The sequence below is a fragment of the Typopeltis vanoorti genome, chromosome 5 (assembly GCF_054136105.1).
Source record: "Typopeltis vanoorti isolate ZY-2024b chromosome 5, IOZ_Tvanoo_1.0, whole genome shotgun sequence".
NCBI lineage: Eukaryota > Metazoa > Arthropoda > Arachnida > Uropygi > Thelyphonidae > Typopeltis > Typopeltis vanoorti.
This window is the reverse complement of record NC_143553.1, coordinates 96,513,819-96,534,646: the sequence shown is the minus strand read 5'-3', so window position 1 is coordinate 96,534,646 and position 20,828 is coordinate 96,513,819.

Here is a 20,828-nt window from a genome sequence, read left to right as displayed (position 1 = left end):
GTGTGTATAAATCCTGAAAAAATTACTGGCATAATTTATGTACGATAATGTAAAGAATGAATATACACATATATGCCACTGAATTAGGTACCTTTATGAAGATTACATAAAACATCACTTACAAGCACATATGCAAAATACTTGGTCACGTGTCACCGAGTGTTCTATGCAATTATTTAAGAATCATCAATAGTGTTGATCATAATGGGAAACAAAGGATCATTCAGAGTTTAATAAAGGGCTTAGTGTGGTATTCATATAGCTAGTGCCACGATTTTGAAAACAGCAGAGCTGACTGGCTTTTCGAAAAGTAAGATATTCCATGTGTTTAATCAGTGGAAAAATAACTGACATTGCTTGTCTACGAAGGGTAACTGTGGTCCTAAGAGACAGTTATGGGGAACTATCAGGAACGAGATCACCATCATCTGAGAAGGCTTGTACGGACAAACAGAATTTCCTGTGCACAGCAATTGACTGAAGCATTTTAATGAATGCTGCTACTGACCCATATCTCACTGAACGACATAGAATTGAAGAGGATCGGTATTGGCAGTCACATGCCTATACAGAAACCACTGATTTCTGTGGAAAATGGGAAAGTTCGTCTACAATGGTGCCAGAAAGACTGTGACTGGACACTGGAAAAAGTCATGTGCTCTGATGAGTAATGGTACATCTTGTTCTGTGCTGATGGTACAGGACAAGATGTATGACTTCATGGCAGGAGCCTCATGAAGCAATAAACCCAGCTTGCATTGTAAATGCAGCTCAAGGTTCTGTTGGAATGGAAGAGATCCCCTGATATTGCTGGAAAGTCAGGTGTCATCAAAGAAGTATCTGAACTTTGTTGATGATCAAGTCCATCCTGCAATGTTGACTTTTTACTCAGCAGGTAATGGTTGTTTCATGGACAACAATGCTACTGTCCATCGTGCAAGAATTGTTCAACAGTGGTTCAGCGAGCATGGCAGCGACTTCCACTATCTTCCCTAGCCACTGCTAAACTCAGATTGGAACCCCATTGTGAACGTATGTGACATGTTAGAAAACACAGATCTGGGAGCAAAATCCTCTTCTATCAAATCTGAGCCAGTTAAAGGACTATCTGGTAAGCACTTCTATAGTACTCTCCAGATAGTACTATATGTAGACATAGATGCAATCCAAAACCTTGCCGGCAAAAGTTGGTCAATTGGTAGAGCCTCTGCTACTAATGGCTCAGTTAAGTAAGTTTGAGTGCGGTTAGTAGTTGGAAGGGGACCAATCGTTCGATGCTGTTGGCACACTCTCCCTCGATGAGTCTTTGGACTCCCTGGAGGCGTCTAATAATAATAATAATAATAATAAATGTATCTATGCCAAACTTCATATATGCTGCATATATTAAATAAAAGTTTCTAATTCAGTGGCTAGTATGTGCATATGCCAGAGTAGCATGTGGTATTTCTGCAAGGGATGGAATCTGGCTTTTCTGTATTCTTTTCTATAAACTGTTTATTTATCAATATAGTATCAACTAGTAACATAAATTCAATTTTGAAAAATCTGCCAATATCATTTTAGTATACTGATCTCTACTCTTGAAGTATATAGATATCTTAATCTTAACGAATGAGGAAGGGGATTTGCCTTGCCTTATAAAAGCATCTGCTTTTTTCAACAATTGAAGTCCTATAAAATAACTGCAGAAAGACACTACTTTGAAGTTAACTTCATTTGAATGATTAATAGTCAATCAACAATTTTTTTTTTACAAAAGTAAAGTACTGAAATTTTTGATGCACTATATCAAACAGCCATTATTTTCCTCAATTTACACAGTTTCCTGCTTCAGCTAATGTCTGTTTTTCAACAGGTTATAAATTCTTACTATTATGTATCACATAACTGTGCATATTGTTTTTATCACTTTGCTATTTTTACTATATTTATGATATGACTGAACTTCTGTTGTAATTTAAGTATACTTTTTTTTTTTTACAAAATTGTATTACATAAATGAAGAACTAAAAGAATTTACAAACTGAATAAATATTTTCAGTTTGTAAATTATAGTATATTATATATCCTTAGTGAAGTTATAAGTATATAAAACTATCATATTATTATTACAGCTATTTTTTTGCCTGTCTTCATTTAGGAGTGTCCCCTTGGCTCTTTTCTCAAGAATTCTTAGGGTATTATAAGTGTATTTTAAAGGTAAATATATGCAGATTGATAGAGGAAGAAATTTTGAACATTCCTTGTTAGAAAGTTAGGATGTCTTCTTTCTCCATACTTCTGCTGTTTGCTGTTATAAAAAAAAAAAAAAAAAAAAAAAAAAAAAAAAGGGGGGGGGGGTTGATAAATTAGAAAACCTGGGTTTTTTAAAATAATATATATACATTATTATATTTAAAGGTACTTTTTGGGGAAGGGGAAGGGTTATATGGGAAACTGGGGTGGGGAGCAAATGCTCTCCCCCCTCCCCCAAAAAGTGCCCGCCCTTAAATATAATAAATATATATATCATTTTAAAAAACCTGGGTTTTCTAATTCATCAAACATCCCCCCCCCCCCCTTTTTTTTTTAACGGCAAACAGCAAAAGTATGGAGAAAGAAGACATCCTAACTTCCAAACAAGGTACGTGCAAAATTTCTTCCTCTATTAATCTGCATATATTTACCTTTAAAATACACTTATAATACCCTAAGAATTCTTGAGAAAAGAGCCAATGTATTTAAAATAAGGGACACTCCTAAACGAAATCAGGCAAAAAATAGCCATCATAATAATAGTTTTTAAGAGGAGTAACATGGGAATTTCCCAGAGATAATACCTAAAACTATCATAATTAATTACCAATGGTTTTAATTTAAAAAAATGTTTCTTTTTGTCAGTTCCAGGCAGTGGCATGTCTATTGGCTGTTCAGGTGGGATGCTCATTAGTTAATACAGATACTCAACCACAAAGCATGGAAAAAAGTGAGATTGAAGCCAAACCATCAGATGATATGGTTTTTATTGATATACCTACCCGTTTTACCCCGGAAATGAATTATCACATGGAGCAACAAGTTCCACCTAGTCATTTTACTGCTGGTACTAGAAATGTCTTTTCAGTTGGGAGACGTCCTACAAACAGGAACAGAAGGAAGCCTTTGAATCAAAGGCCTACCTTTGATTCTTATGATTTTGGATTCAGTCAATATGAGAAAGCTCAGTCTTCTCCACTTCCTTCTCCAGTAACTTTAAAGGTTATGACACATCTTCCAGAAAATACGAATGGAGCAAAAGGTGGATTTCCAGTTACCGTATATCGCTTGCCTCTACCATTACGCATTATTGCCATCAACCCTGGCAATCTGTTAAACCGATTGAAGAAGGCAAAATTTGAAGAATTTCCAGTTTCCCTACAACAGCTGCACCATGTACCAATGATGATTCTTAGTGTTAGTCCTCAAGAAGACACAAGTTCTATATATGATACAAATAACTTTAGACCATCTGTCATGTATGATGACTGATGGAACAAGAAAAAAAATAATAATTTGGGCAGCAGCTGTCATATTAAAAAATAACTACAGATATTTTTAATATCGCAACTTCATGACGTTTGACAATGTAATCTAGAACTTGTTTCCAATTGTCAAGTTGATAGCTAAAATCACATCATGTTGTGAGTTAACATGGAAATTTTGCCACTTAGCAATTGGTGGAATGTGATTAATGAGTCTTCATTAATGTGAAATAGGAAATTTCCCTCCCTCCCCTCCAGAAATCTCATCTTCATCTAACAATGCTGATGATCCATATCAAAATCACTTAGGATGAAATGAAGGCTGACAACATTCAGTTCAATTTTGTGGTTGGCAGTATATGAATTCTCAAGAATTTTAAAACTGTATGTTAACTAGGGATATATGTACTGTTGCACTTGTATATAAGAACAATTCAAAGATTTAAAAAAAAACAAAAAAAAAAAACTCAAAGACTATCCTCTAAAAATTATCTCTGAGTATTAGCAATTAGTTGAAATATTCTACAGAAATTTTTATACTCTAGATCCCCTTTTTCTCATTTTTTTCAAATTTTATTTAGCTGTTTATACCCTATTTTTTATAGGTTTTGTAATTAATAGCTAGATAAACCATTTATGCATTTTTGCAAGTTTTATTTTTTAAATGAGTATTTAAAAAAAATTATTGCTTTATGCAGTCTAAAATTTTGTTATATTATTTTTGCTAATTTGCAAAATTTTATCACCAGCTGTTGTCCAGATTTTCCTTATAAGTGCAATAGTACAATAACAATAGAAATTCACTATTATAAGTATTCATTCTGTTGGCTATTTAAGAAAGAGATAAGACTTTTTTTTTTAATTTTAATGAAGTGTAAATTGTTTATTTGGTACAGACTGTCAGTATAACATAATCATTAGTGCATGACTGTGATAATTATAATGTTAAAAAGCAACAGGGTACAATATCTATAATACACTAGTGTATACTACAAGTTGACAAAGTCCTAATTGCCATTAATCTCATGAACAATTAAAACTGCTTTAAAGCTGTGTATTATATATATAAAAGCCTAATACTGAAGAGGAATGTTCAATAAAACAACTTTCCAGAATTGCGAAAGATGGAAAGTTAGTTTGGTTCTATCTATTTTGTCCTTCATTGAATGCATATATTTAAAATGATCACATTACACTGGTAAAATATTCTGTAGTATCCAATTACCTATTACTTAAATATAAAGAGCCAATAGACTTCAATTCGGCGATTTAATATCCCCTATACACACGCTTAATGTATTTATTTATAAATACACAAGCATTTATAAATAAACTGTGTAAAAAGAACATAGCATTAAATACTGGTGCACACACACAAACCAGACCATTCAACAGGACAAGCTATTTAATTAAATAATTGCATATGTAATGATTTAATACACTTGTAATTAGCAAATTTTCAATAGCCAAGAACAAAACAGAGAGAGAAAACCAAGATGAGAGCAGAAACATGCATTGATTACTGTGCTGAAACAGAATCTATATTGCATGGACTCAGATGCCACATTCATCTTAAGCAAGAAAACAAAGCTGTTTTCCAATTTTAAATCTGGTATAGATTCCATATGGTTGATAAAACAATTTTATTTAGATCTCCACTAGGTTTGTGTATCTTTTAGTACACTTCATCAGGACATAAAAAACAGTGAATTATATGAATGAGTTTGACAACAAGCAAATAACAGTAATATTGGTAGATAATATTTGAAAATGACTAACTATGGAAAGTGCATGTTTTTATGTTGTATCCTAATAGTTAGCAATGTGATAAGAACATCCAAGATCATCTTTCGTTAAATATCTGGCACATATACACAGATCTTAGACACTATCATCACATTGTTAGCCATCTCAATAAAAAAACAAGCATGCTTTCCATTGTTAGTCTTTATAATGTTATAAAGTTATGTTATAATGTTAATATGCACTAATGTTACTGTTATTTCCTTGTTGCAAAACTCAGTCATATAATTCACTGATTTTTTTTTTTTTTTTTTTTGATGAAGTGTTGCTATAAAGATTCACAAACTTAGTCATGATCTAAATAAAATTGTTCTAATAACCATTTCTATATAAAATTAATACTAGATTTAAAACAGTTAATATGTTTCCTGTCCTGAGAAGTCAAAGTGGTTTTATTATGTACATAGAAAGTGAAAAGGCAAATGACTACTGCCTCAGATAATTTTGTAAAACAAGATTGAATATAAAAAGATTTGGCACACAAACATGAATATAACTTGTTAATGAAAGTCATGACTCTCTCATCAATCATGATTAACATGTAGCATTTAAACTGTTTCAACTACCATGGTTTAAATGTTTTGAATTACAGAATTTTTCACTGTTACTGAACATAAAACAACCACTTGTCAGTGAAAATGCTTGCAGCACTTTTCATCACAAAGATCAGATAAACTGTGCAGCCATATCCCATACAAGATTTTGTACATATGCATGCTTTTGGCATAATTTCATTGTATTTTGTAAAAATAATTTGTATACTGTATTTACAACAGTATTAAAGGAAATAAAATTATCTGTATAAAGTGTATAAGTTTCTTATTATTTAGATTTATTATGTGTAATGTAGGCATAGAATGCTTATTTTTGACTGCCATAAATCTTCATAAATGTACCCAGTTTGACAAAAGCTGCAGACCTCTCTGAAATTTTGTTCTAAAAATGTAATATTTTACTTCCTCTGTGGCTTTCTATGAAGAATTTCAGGAAAAATCTAACCTTGTGATTCATGTTTCAATTCATTCTAGCTGATAAAGCTAGAATAGATTGAATAAAAAACCCAATAAAGCTTGTATTATTGAGTTCATTGAAATAGAATAATTCATTGAATAGGCTGTGGGACTTGATAATATATCACCGCATATTCTGAAGGAATGTGCCAGAGAGTTGACACCTGCCTTGACATGTTTTTTTAATACGAGTCTTGCACTTGGTCAAGTTCCTAAAGAGTGGAAGGAGGGCAAGATTGTGCCACTTCATAAAGGAGGTGATAGAACTCAAGCATCAAACTATAGGCCTATCTGTGTGTGTCAGGTGTTGTAGTTAAGTTGTTGGAGAAGCTTGTGAGAACTAGGATCCAGAGTTGGGTGGACAACAATGGTATAATCTTTGATGGACAGCATGGATTTGCTAAAGGGAGGTCATGTTTTAGTAATCTACTTACTTATTACAATAAAGTGACTGCTTCCTTGGACAGAGAAGGATACACAGTAATATACTTGGATTTCACAAAAGCTTTTGATAGAGTACCTCATGATAAGTTGACAGTCAAACTAGAGCAGATGGGGTTGGTTGGATATTAGATTAGCATTGGATTGGAGATTGGCTATCTGATAGGTATCAACAAGTTGTGTATGGGGGTGTGATATCCAAGAAAAGGAAAGTCACTAGTGGAGTGCCTCAGGGGTCTGTTTTAGGGCCATTACTATTTAACTTGTATATTAATGATATTGGCGAAGATTTGGATGGAGATATTCAGTTGTTTGTAGATGATGCAAAGTTGGGACAAACTATAAAGAGTAGTGAAGATGTTGTGGCCTTGCAAGAAGACTTGAATAAATTGAGTGATTGGGCAAGCAAATGGGGATGTGAGTTCAATGTTGCAAAATGTAAGGCTTTAAAATTTGGAAAACAAAGATGGGATGCAGAATTTATGCTTGGTGAGAATATATTGTTGGAGGTAGAGGAAATAAGAGATCTGGAGGTGATAGTGGATAAGGATCTAAAATTTAGGGGACACATTGCCAAAATTGTGAAGACAACACAAAGACTTCTGGGAATGATGCAGAGGACACTGACATGTAGAAGTAGGGAGATTCTTGTTCCATTGTATAAGGCTTTGATTAGGCCACACATGGACTATTGTGCCCAGATTTGGTCACCGGGTTTCAGAAGGATGAAGAGATGTTGGAAAGGGTCCAAAGGCGACTGACTAAGGTAGTTTCTGACCTCTGGAATGTTGAGTATGAGGAAAGATTGAGAAGATGTAATTTGCAGAGTCTGGTGGAGAGAAGGAAGAGCGGAGACATGATAGAGACCTACAAGTTGGTAAGGGGTTGTTATAAGATCAATGGTGGAGAAGTTCTACAGAGAATAGTGGGAGATCAGGGAAGAACCAGAGGTCATCCCTGGAAACTGTATAAAGAGGGTGTGAGTAGGGGAGTGAGAGGCAGGTTTTTTTCGTGCAGAGTTGTGAATGATTGGAATGCCTTGCCTGAGCATGTGGTGTCTGCAAGGAGTTTGAGTGTGTTTAAGACACAGTATGATGAGATTGTGTGTGTGTGTGTGTGTGTGTGTGTGTGTGTGTGTGTGTGTGTGTGTGTGTGAGTGAGTGAGTGAGTGAGTGAGTGAGTGATAAAAGGACCTCCCAGATGAGTCTTTGACTACATGAGGTCTTGTTTAATAATAATAATAATAATAATAATGAATCCAATAAAGCTCATAAACAAAATCTTTTATAGCCAGAATTAAAATTTCATTATTTTACATGTGAAATTTTAATGCGAAAGCTTATTATATATTTTACATGTAAAAATTTAATGTGAAAGCTTATTATATATTCAAGATCTAAACAAAAGTTACTGAACATAACTAATTTTCACACCCAACATCAAATTTGTGAAGTTTCTTGCATCTATCTTGGCTGTCTTTCTGAGACAATATTTTTGTCAGGCCTGCAGTATCCACTTCATACTTTGCAAAAACACAAAAACCTTTCTCTGCTTTCACTTACTGATGATGATATGATTTTCTGCATAACATTTAATTAATAAGTAACCAATTGGTAATGTTATTATTATTATTATATGACACCTCTAGGGAACTCATAGCAGGAAGGTACTCGACTCCACATGACCAATCTTCACTACTTAATCCTTCCATCTATGCAATGCCAATATCCACTATCAATTGACAATCTCATTTACTGCCCACTAATATTATATTTTGTCTGTAAATTGTGGGCATTCTCTGGTAAGTTTGGCTGTATGAGGGATGAAAAACTTGAGTTTCTGGGACAAAAATGCTGCTAACTCTATATAAGAGTGACTAACTTACCTTCAGCTGAAAAAAGACCACATAAAGATTCCTCTCATCGCAATAAGAATCAAAGTTGGTCCTTTTCTGTGAATGGGACAAAAGTCCTGTCATTTCTAATTGTGCTATGGAGGTGCTCATTATTATAATTATTAATTATGTTAATAATAATTTTGATGTTCTTGCACATTGTACCTCCCAATGGAAAAAAAAAATAATATGCACTACTTTACATTGGGATTATTATACAGCAACAAGCTTTTTTAGTATTGATTTTTTTCAAATTACATTATTCTTTTTAGCTACAAGGAAACCTAGTATCTGAAACATTGTTCATTTGCTCTTTCTTACAATTACAATGCAATCTTTTGCTCTCTACTCTATCAGAATCATGAACTTTAATCTTTTGAGTGTGCATGTAGTTATTGTAATTTCTTATGCTAATAGATTAATCAAGCAGTTAGGTAAATCCTTGCCACCTCTTTCTTGCAGTCACTTCCAATATATTTCCAAATCTTCAAATAAATATAAGTTCATCTAATATTATTATCATTTGAAGACTTGGAAATATATTGGAGGTGATGGGGTAAAGAAGAGTTAAGGATGAAACTAACTACTCTGAATGAAATATTAGAAAAAATTGCTGAACAAAGAGAAAGAATTACCTAATGTATATGCAGTTTCATGTGCACATTAAGATTTCACAGTTTATTTCAATAATTTTTCCAACCAGTCATTTCAAATGTCATAATAGAACTTCACAAGGGGGTAGTTTTGCACCAAGGCATCTTGTTAGGTGTTCATATATGGAAAACTTCAGCCATAATCTCCCCCCCTCTCTCTCTCCTACCCAAAAGTATTCAAAGTACAGAGTGCAAGTTAAAAAAAAAAAAAAAATTTGAAATGCAGAACTGAAATTTTCCCTGGCAAACTGTGTTGCATACAGATTAAATGCTGTTAATCTTAACCATTGCTTATTAATTATTTATTGACATGTTATCAGTGTTGTTGGTTATTTTAATGGTACCCCAATCTGATATATGTTTGTACTTTTTTTTATGAAGCTAAAAAAAAAAAATAAAAAAATAAATAAATCCTCCTACTGCTTTAATGTGCAGTTAAAAATTCTGATCTTTAAAATTATTTTTGATCTTTTTTGATCAAAAATGATTTTAAAATCAAAAATAATTTTTTTGATTTTTGATTCTGGTCATTTTCTGTAAAATCCCTGTCATTAAAAAAAAAAAAAAAAAAAATTAAATATCCATTTACATTATATATATAATTCAGGATGAAAATTCACTTCTCAAATAAGTGAAACGAACCACCAAAACAGGCTTATTTCAAGAGGATATAAATTCAAAACAAAAAAATCAGCAATTCTTGGGGCTATCACAACAGATCCACAGTTATTCTTAATTGATAATAAAAAAAATCCATACGAACAGAAATCATTTTTCTGCAGTCTAACAATTTAGACCTCCAATTCTAAATATTTTATTATTATTATTACATGACACCTTCAATATTTTTTAAATTCAAACAGCTAAAACTGTTGGAAGTTGGAAGCAAATCCTTCTCTTATAACTTAAGAGAAATGCTACAGGAAACTTAACACATGTCTCAATGACAAAAAAAAGGAAAAAGAAAAAAAAAAGTCAACTGGTTAACATTATTGGAATTAACCAAGTAAATAATATTCAAGTAAATAACTTGAATATTATTTACTTGGTTAATAATATCTTATAATATCTCAATGAGTAGAACAAATCTGAAAACAAACCCCAACTCAACATCACCAGAGTTAAAGATCGGTACTATCAACGTAAGAAGCCTGAATGGCAAAGAATTGGAGCTAGCTGAGGAATTAGATAAGTACCAGATCGACATAATAGGGGTGACTGAAACAAAAAAGACAAAAACTGGTGAGATCTTTCTGAGCAATAAATACAAAACGTTATATTCAGGCAATGACAATCAAGGAAAAGAAGGAGTAGCCATAGCATTCAACACAAAATATGAGGCTAATCTTCTTGAATGGCTGTGAGTCTCAAGTAGAGTAATGTGGGCAAATATGAGAATGGGGAACTGGACAATGAGACTTATTTGTGCCTATGGTCCCACAGAAGGTTCTACTAAGGTAGAAGTGGAGGCATTTTTTGAGGCTTTAGAAAAAGCAACTGACACAATGAAAAAGGAAAAGTTGGTCCTTGTTGGGGATCTAAATAGCAGAGTAGGAAATGATTGTGAGACATACAAAAATATTTTGGGAAAATTTGGAGAAAAGAGCAAAGCTAATAACAATGGCAAATATCTGTTGGATTTCTGCTCAGGACATGGACTGGTTATTACTAACACCATGTTCCAACATAAAAATGTGCACAAATTCACATGGAGAGAAGAGGTTAGGAATAAGAAAAGTCTCATTGACTATGTTATTGTTGATAGTGATGTTTTCTCCCTGGTGCAGGACACCAGAGTGTACAGAGGATTTGAAATTGGAAGTGATCACTATTTAGTCTTGAGCAGGATAAAACTGAATTTCATAGTGAAAAGAGTAACATGTAAGAAAGTTTTAAAGCGAATAAAAGTTGAGCAGCTCTCAGATGTGAACTGTAGACTAAAATACACAAAGATTATTGAAGAAAAAATGAAAGAGTTTGAGAACAGGAATCAAACCTTGGAGATTCAGTGGCAAACTCTGAAGAAAACATTGATTGATTCTGCCAGAGAGGCATGTGGTGAGGTTGTCTGCAAGGATAAAAAAATCAGAACTCCCTGGTGGACACAGGAAGTTAAAGAGGCAGTGAAGGAAAAGAAGAAAGCATATCAAAAGTTCCTGTCAAATAAGTCAGCTTGTGCTCTTAGAGAATACAGAGACAAATGCAAGAATGCTAAACACTGTGTAAAACTAGCTAAACAAGTCATGAGAGGACTTTAGCAAGAATATAGAAAATAAATATCAAGAAGGTAGCAAAATATTCTGGAGGTTGTTGAAGAAGCTTAGGAATGAAGGAAAGAGTGATGTAAAAGGAGTTAGAGATGATAAAGGTGACATGAAAACAGGAGAAAAAGATATCCTTGAAGTATGGAGTAATTACTTTGAAAAACTGCTAAATGAAACAAGCAGTGATGACAGCACAGTGATAAAAAACACTGACCAGGCATGCAGTCAGGAATACATATCCATACTTGAAGAAGAAAAAGCCATCAAAGGCTTGAAATGTGGAAAGGCAGCAGGATTAGAAGATATTCAACCAGAAATGCTGAAGTATGGTTGGTATAAAAGTCTTACAGTGGCTGCACTGCATGGTTCAGAAAGCCTGGACAGAGGGACGAATTCCCGATGATTGGAGTAGAGCTCTCATAGTACCCATATATAAAAAGGGAAATAAAACTGAATGGAGAATTACAGAGGTATTTCCCTACTGAGTGTTCCTGGCAAGATCTATGCAAGTATACTTTAGAAACGGTTGAGAAGAATTGTGGAAGAAAAGCTTGGTGAAGAACAAGCTGGATTCAGGCCAAATAGAGGCTGTCAGGATGAGATCTTCACTTTACGACAAATAGTCGAGAAAGCATGGGAATATAACAGAGATCTGTATTTAAGTTTTGTCGATTTGGAAAAGGCATATGACAAGGTTCCAAGAGAGAAGCTATTCAATACGCTACAGTTATATGGTGTCAATGGGGCATTATATCAAGCAATACTTAGTCTTTATTTGAGTTGTAAGTCAGCAGTTAGAATTGAAGGAAGTACAGGAAGATAGTTTAATGTTAAATCTGGTGTTAGACAAGGATGTACATTATCCCCTATGTTATTCATTATCTATATGGATCACATTATGAAGGAAAGTGGAAAGTGGTATTAAACATGATATCAAAATTGGAGATGTTAATGTCAGCTCTGCTTTATGCGGATGATGTTATACTTCTAAATAAATCCACTACAAGACTGCAAGATTCTCTGACTAAATTGAATAGCTGTTGTAATATATATGGTATGAAGGTCAGCAATAAAAGGACAAAGATAATGAAAATAGGCAGAATCATTGAAAATGTCAACTGTGTTGTGAATGGAGAACCTGTGGAACAAGTAAAACATTTCAGCTACTTAGGCACGATTTTTACTGAAGATGGTAAATTAAATATAGAAATAGACAACAGAATCAGCAAAGCTGGTATGGTGGGAAGTCAATTGAATAAATTCATATGGAATAAGAGAGAAATTAGTCGAAACACTAAATTAGCTGTATACAAGACAATGTTCAAACCAGTTTTAACTTATGGATCTGAGAGCTGGGTCAGAAGTAAAACACTTGACTAAAGACTAGAGACCGCAGATATGGGAGTCCTGAGAAAGATTATAGGCATGAACAGATGGCATCAATGGCAATATCATATTAAAAACGAGGATATTAAGAAAGAACTTGACATTGTCTGCATCCAGGAATGCGTTAGCAGAGCTAATCTCAAGTGGTATGGTCACTTAAACAGAATGGGCGAGGAAAGATCAGCAAAACAAGTGTTCTCTGCCAGGTTGGCAGCAAAACAACCAAGAGGAAGACCAAGATATAGGTGGATTGATATGGTACAAAGTGCCTTAGACGATAGAAATATAAGATCTGATAATGTTGGAGTCTTGACAAGTAACAGACTGATTTGGAGGAAAATTGTAGATAGGAAATTAGTAATGATGTAATTTTTTTTCATGTAGTACTATCATATCCTGTACACCCCTTGAGGGTACTTGGCAGGAATTTGATGATGATGATGATGATGAGTAGAACAAATATTTTTGCTGTTCTGATTATTCTAAAATGTTATTATTGCTCATATTATTGGATAATGATATACAAAATGAAATACATCAACAAAGAAAGAGCTTGTGAATTCAGCAATTTTAAATAAAACCTAGGATTATTAATTGAGTTGAAAGAATTATTGGAAGAACAACAGAACACTGCGCCCTTTGATTGGAAAACTTTGTTCAATTCTCATCAAGACAAGAGGAATCTTTATATGGGTTTTTTCAATTGAAGGTGAGTTAGCCAATCTCATATGGAGGTAGCAGGGTTTTTGGTGGTGGTGATGATAGTAACATCACTGTGTGTGTGTGTGTGTGTGTGTGTGTGTGTAGGTGGACAATTAAGTAGTAAAGAGAGATGGAGAAATGTGTGTAGCAGAACAGAATGGAGTGCTCTCCCACATTGAGTCCTAGGACTCCTTGGAGGTGTCATGCAATAGCAATAATAATAATATTATTTACTGTACTTTAAATCATTAACTGACAAAGCACTTACAACTGACTCAGGCAACCCATTCCATTCATTCACAAGTAAAAAATCTAGTCCTCACACCCTTGCTAACCACACGCTTACTCAACTTTTAGGAATGACCTCTTGTTCTGCTTCCTCGAGCAAAGTGCTGAAACATTTCCCCTGCATCAATCCTATAATATCCTTTACATAACTTAAATATTTCTAGCATATCCCACCATTTTTTCCAACCAACCAGCTTGTAATCTTTGTGTCCCAAAGCATAACTTTTCACTTTTCTACATTAAATCAACATCCATTATGTTTTGCCCATACTATTAACCTATTCAAATCATTCTGCAAGCTCCCTACATCATCTTGATTAACTATTATTCTATCCAACTTTGCAGCATCAGCATCAGCAAACAACTGAACATCTCCTTTCAAACTATTTCCTATATTATTTATGCACAAATTAAACAGTAGTGGTCCAAACACAGAGCTCTGTAGCATCCCCCCCCCACACTAGTCACCTGCCTTCTCCTGGATTCTGCTCCTTCATATACTACTTTTTTGGTATCTGTTCACGAGCCATCCTTTTATCCATATCAGCAGTTTCATATTCATCCCCCATTTGTTATGGTTTGCATAATAGAGTTTCATGTGGTACCTTGTCAAACACCTTTGCAAAATCCAGCCATATCACCATGTAGCCATTCCCTTTATCCAACTCAGCTGTCACCCTGTTATAAAAATTAATTTAATAGATTACTAAGGCATGATCTACCCTTAACAAAGACATGCTACCCCCTCATAGAGTATCACATTCTTATCCACCCATTCCTGAATTCTCTTTTTGATCAACTTTTCCAGTACTTTGTCCACTACTCCTAAAATGCTGATCGGTTTATAATCTGCTACCACAGACTCAGATCTTTCTTTATACAAAGGAATTATTTTGCCCTCCTTCCACTCTCTTGGAATTTTGACAGAGCTGATATCCCATCCAATCCCACAGCTGTATTTGCATTCAGATTCCACAATATCCTAAGCTAATTCACCAACCTTTATTCTCACATCAGCTCCTGTCACCTCTTTGATAACAATATATTCACTTGCATATTCCTTCCATAGTCCTTCTTCCTCCTACTTGCCAACATTTTTTAAAGGAAAAACTCTTTGGGATTTCCTTTTGCCGCTTCAGCTAATTTCTTCTCATAGTCTGATTTTGCCTACCTTATCATGCTGGTCACCTTTCTTGCATTAGCTGGTCACCTTTCTCCTTATATACCTTCCACAACATTTTTTTTTTGGGGGGGCTCATGCTTAATAATATTATCATCAATCTAACTCCTACCTGATTTATCTAGTTGTTGAAATTTTTCACTTGGTTATACTATAAATTAAAGACACCAAGAAATTATATACTTGGTTTAATCCTTTATCCAAGTGTAAGCAAACAAAGTTTGTGCTTGAAGTATTTTCAGGACTAGGGCAACTCGTGGTAAAGGTGGTATGAATTCACATCACTTGCCTTAGTATCCAATAATGCAAAGCACATCTCCTTGCAGACATGTATAATGCTATGCATTATGGGAAGGGTCACTACCCAGACCAGTTTCGACTTTATTGAGGTCTCATCAGTGGGAACCAGACCGAGAGGTGATACCAAAGTTGAAGTAATGTAGAAGTCATATTTTTATATACGAGTCATCAAACCTGATTTACCCTCCTGACCTTGAGTATACAGTGTGATATTGCTTCCTCCAGATATTTCTTGACTATCTCCCCCATGCAACATGAACATCCTTCCCTTGCAAATCTTTATGCCATAGTGATTGGTCTATATACACACTGCTTGAAAAGAAGTAAACAGACACCATTGTGTGAGGAACAAACATCCATGGCATCCAACTTAATAAGATGTCGGACCTCCTTTCACTGGGATGACTGCAGCAATTCTACAGGATATACATTCCATAAGCGTATGATAGTGATCAATGGGAATTTTGGATATAGGGACACATGCCTCTTGATCTCACCCGATGCTCCAGTTCATCCCACAGATGTTCAGTAGGGTTGAAATCAAGGCTCTGTGGAGACCAACAGTAGCTTTATGAGATGGTGCATTGTCTCCTGTGGAAAGAAACAATAGTCAGTTTCGTAGAAATGCTACAAAGTAGGAAGCACTGTATTGTCCAGAATGTTCAGATATACCTCTCAGAGTTCAATGTTTGTGGCGCTACAAACATAGATCCAAGGCCAAACTAGGAAAAACAGGACCACACCATCACATCACCACTTCCAAATTTCATAGATTGGGTTATGCACTCTGTTAAGATGTTCGCCAGGCATCTGCCACACCGACACATCCATCTGCTCAGTAGATGGTGTATTGTGATTCGTTGCTCCATTCTTTTACCTGGACACAGCTTTCCAAACTTCTATGTCCTACTGTACATCCTCTTTGCACCACCGAAGATGCTGCCGCATGTAGATTCAGGTAATGTGAGGGCTTGCATATTGCAGTCCTACTATGGAAACCCATGTTGTGAACCTCAGATCTGAATATTTTTGTGCAGATTCGTGTTCCAGTTGATGATTGGAACCTCACATTCAATGTGTCAGCCAATGAATGGCAGTTTTTACATATTATCCTTTGTAGCACCCTATGGTCACATTTGATGAATGTGGTGGGTCATCCACTGTAAGTAGCGCTTGTAGTTGACTCCCTGCACTTTCATCTCAGGATGGTATTCCTGATTGTTGACCTGGGATGATCCAGTTTGTCAACAATTTGCCAAACAGATAGGCCTGCTATCACAATGCCTCTTTCCAACTCTGTCAGTTCCTGTCTCACAGCATTTTATCTGGACACAGTTGCACTGACTTGGGAGCATCATATTCCTCAAATTTATAACGGCTACAAATGAGTGACTCATTACATGAGACAATGCATCTTGCTCATGGGGTGTCCACTGACTTCTTTCCAAGCAGTGTACACACACACACACACACACACACACACACACATATATATATATATATATATATATATATATGAATGAATGATCTAATAAGAAATCAGTATAGCAGAGTCAGATAACTGTTCCTAAATTTAACTACAGGTGACTGGATAACTAAAAATAGGATCTTAATCTGGAAAATGGAAGAAAAACAGTGCAAATGTACATTATAACATTTTATAAACAAAAAACAGAGCATATATGCAGTGTATCAAATACAAAATCATTATGAATGGGGAAAAAATTAAAAATAAAATAAATAAATAAGAAATCAATACAAAGTCATGATATCTGTTTCTAAATTGAACTGCAGGTGACTGGATAACTAAAAATGGAAACTTTATATGGAAAATGGAAGAAAAACAGTGGAAATATACAGCCCGATGTTTTATACACAGAAAATAGAGCATATACATATCAAATACAAAATCTTTATGAATGAAAAAAAAAAAAAAACTCAACTGTTTATTAATAAGCATAATATTAAGAATCAAGCTAAACAAAAAAATATATATATGAGAATAATCTGTTATGCTATTAATTGCACATAATTAGAAGCATGCATGAAGGCTTGAAGTCTGGTTAGAGTTAAACGTATAATGCAGTGGAATGAACAGCATTAAAGAATAGAATTAAACAATAGTTTCATGATTTCCATTTTTTTTATCTGTCATAAATACATTATCAGGGTGCACTAGAAGACTGACTGGATATGTGGACAACACAAAGGAATCAGAGCTAGTCTACTTTAAAGAGCGTGTAGTTTGGATAAGCACTTTGTGGATATTGGTGGTCTTAGTTTTGGGCGAGAGTCCATGATATACATCCACATTTATTAAAGTCAAGATAATCAGAAATTATTCCTGGAGTCTATAGTTGCACTTAAAAATCACTCTAACCTTAAATAAATATGTATGTAGGACTCGCCAAGATAGGAAATAGTAATATTAGGATCTCTCATCCAACAATCAAGGACACTGAACAGCAGCCACAGTGGATACTCATTCTTGTACTCTAGATTGAACCAGCTCTGCTTTCTTTGTGGACTACAAACACATCAGAATGTAATACAGTATTACATCCTGATGAAGAAGAAAACCATTTCATGAGTATTTCAAAAACAAAATGTGCAATAATATCATCAGAAAACAGTATGATACAAATTTGAATTAAATAGCACAGAACAGATAATCAAATTCAAGTCCTAGGTATTACATTTCAACTCTGATCACAATACCAATGGTATAGAAAAAACTGATATAACATGTAAGCAACAAAGGTATTGTATACGAAAAATTGCATGCTGTCATATGAATATCTAAAAGATAATTATCAAAATTACAATAGATAAAATATGAAGAGCTCCAGAAAGTGCTGTAGCATTCTGTAGTAATAATGCTCTTTTGGCTGAAAATATCCAGAATGCAAGCAATCTTTATAAGAGCTATTCAGTTAAAGGTGGTAAGTTAACCAGTTTCATATAGTGGCAGGATTTTTGTCCTTTCAGAAACTCAGGTTTTTCTGTCTACAAAATAGACAAACCTGACCAGAAACATATGCATTGACAAATGATAGAAACTACAGAGATAGGAGATGAACTACTCTATCATTATGAAAATTTAGGTTTATAAGAGAAAGAGTTACTTGATCATAACAAGCCAAACTCTGATAACAGAACTGTGAAGATGATGAGAAACAGGAAATTAAAAACTAAAGAAAAGATAAGAACAAACATTCAAAGAAAATGAAAATCTCCTGTCTCAGACAAATATTATCTAGTCATTTTAAAAAAGGAAAAGAAAAAGAAGGAAACCAAAACCTGTTTTTTTAACCTGAATAATAACACCTGAACTTACCTATTCTAAAAAAATTTTATGCAAATTTGATTAATAAAAATATCATATATCCCAATTATGAAACATTCCTTTACAGTGTTTTGTGTCTGTGCAGTTAGCCTAGTGGCTATGTGCTTCGCAACCATATGCCTGAGGAAGGAGTGTCCTAGGTTCGATTCCTGTTGAGGAGCTTAAGGATCTTTCTTAGCCATAGCAAGTTCGCCCGTCTTGGGCGTAGACAGCAGAGTCTCCCCCCTCCCCCTCCCCCCCGGTTTATCTGGGGGTTTTCATCCTGCAAGTGAGCAAACCGGCCCTGTGAACAAACAGGCTACATTCATAGAAATAGCACTTAATCTCTCATTAGAAGGGCTCAATCAGTCCTAAGGGGGTGGTCGAGGAACAGGGATATCCCAAACGAATAAATAAATAAATAAAACAGTGTTTTGTAACACTAACAGATTATGGTGAATAAACAGGGAGTAAATATAAATACAGTTTTCTAATATTGAAGAATTGTGTTCAGCCAATTATAAATCACCCAAACTGTAGCTTATCATTTGAAAATTTGAAAATTTTCTGAAATGCAATAAACAGTATTCACTGGATAAAAGCATATCTATAACAGACCTAATGTTATACCCCTCCCCTTCCCCATGTATTATAACATAATCCTTGAACTATTATGCAATACATAGCAAAACTGCTAATGTTTTAGGTTGTATCATTATATTATAAAATATAAAACACTAGTAGTTCTTGTTCACATAAAATCAAAACCTGAAAAGGGAATCAGGAGATACTTCTCATGTTCCCATGTGATCTGTTTTATTCTGTTCCATTATCTAAAAATGTAAAACATTTAGGTATTATATAAAACAAAGGACCAATTAAAACTGATTTTGTTGTCTTAATTAATATAAAATAATTTATTTACAATTATTTACAATATTATATAGTTATGTACAAAGCTGCAATTTTTTTACAGTAAACAATAAAAATATAGAATGTTTTATTCTACAGTCTGAATTAACTTGTATCTTCATCCAGCATATGGAAATCAGAGAGACTGAGAAGCATAAGAAGCAGACTGTGGGATGAGAAGTGGATGATGGATATAGGAGAGTGATTATGGCAGCAAAGTGAAAGAATGCGTGCAGATGAAGGGGCAGATAAAATAAGGAACAAAAAAAATAAGGGTAGTCAGATGCAGATAGAGAGAAAGGTGTGGCCCATAGTATATGATAACTAGAGTGAAGAGAGATAGTGTAGATGGGATAGCTTCAGAGTGGAATTAATCATAGCTGAGGAATTATGGAATTATAATGATGGGAAGGGAAAGTTGGTGATGTTATGGATGGATAAGAGATAGTGCAAAAGTGTAATAATATGATTATAGAATCTCAGATTGGTTATTATTTACATATTAATGCAAGGAGTATCAGAAATAAAGATGCTTAGTTTGAAGCTTCACTGCATTGGTTTTTCCAAAGGATTATTAGTGCATGGAAAACTTAACTGAGAATGGCATGCAGGAGAATAGAAATGGAGGAACACAGAATGCTCACTCAATTTGGAGATGAAAAATGATCACATGACAGTTTTGAGGCTATTTTGTGTGAGGATGAAATAAACAAATGGCACATCTGATGTTATTATAAGCTGGCTATTAGGAGGACAATAATCATGAAATTCTTAGACATGTTGGGCAATTGGCACTTAATATAAGAATAGTAATATTTAATATGCATTTATTTATTTATTTTTATATCAACCCAATAGATGAGATGCCTCAAGACCTAAAACAGAACACTACTATATGTGGCAAGTGATCAGGGAGAAAAAAGAATCTCTTAATGCGTTTTTTTGAAGAATTTAGGTTGTAATCATTGGGGAAAATTGTATGGAGCACTGTTCCAAAGGGGAGAGGTATATAGAATAAAGGAAGAGGATGAGAAGTTAGTTCAGTGAGTTTGGAGTTGAACTATATATGGACATTCACCAGCATCTGTGCATGTTCATACATGATAAGAGGAAACTGGAGGATCTGTGTTATTCGCTGCTCCACTGAATTGGCCAGCTCAGTGGAGC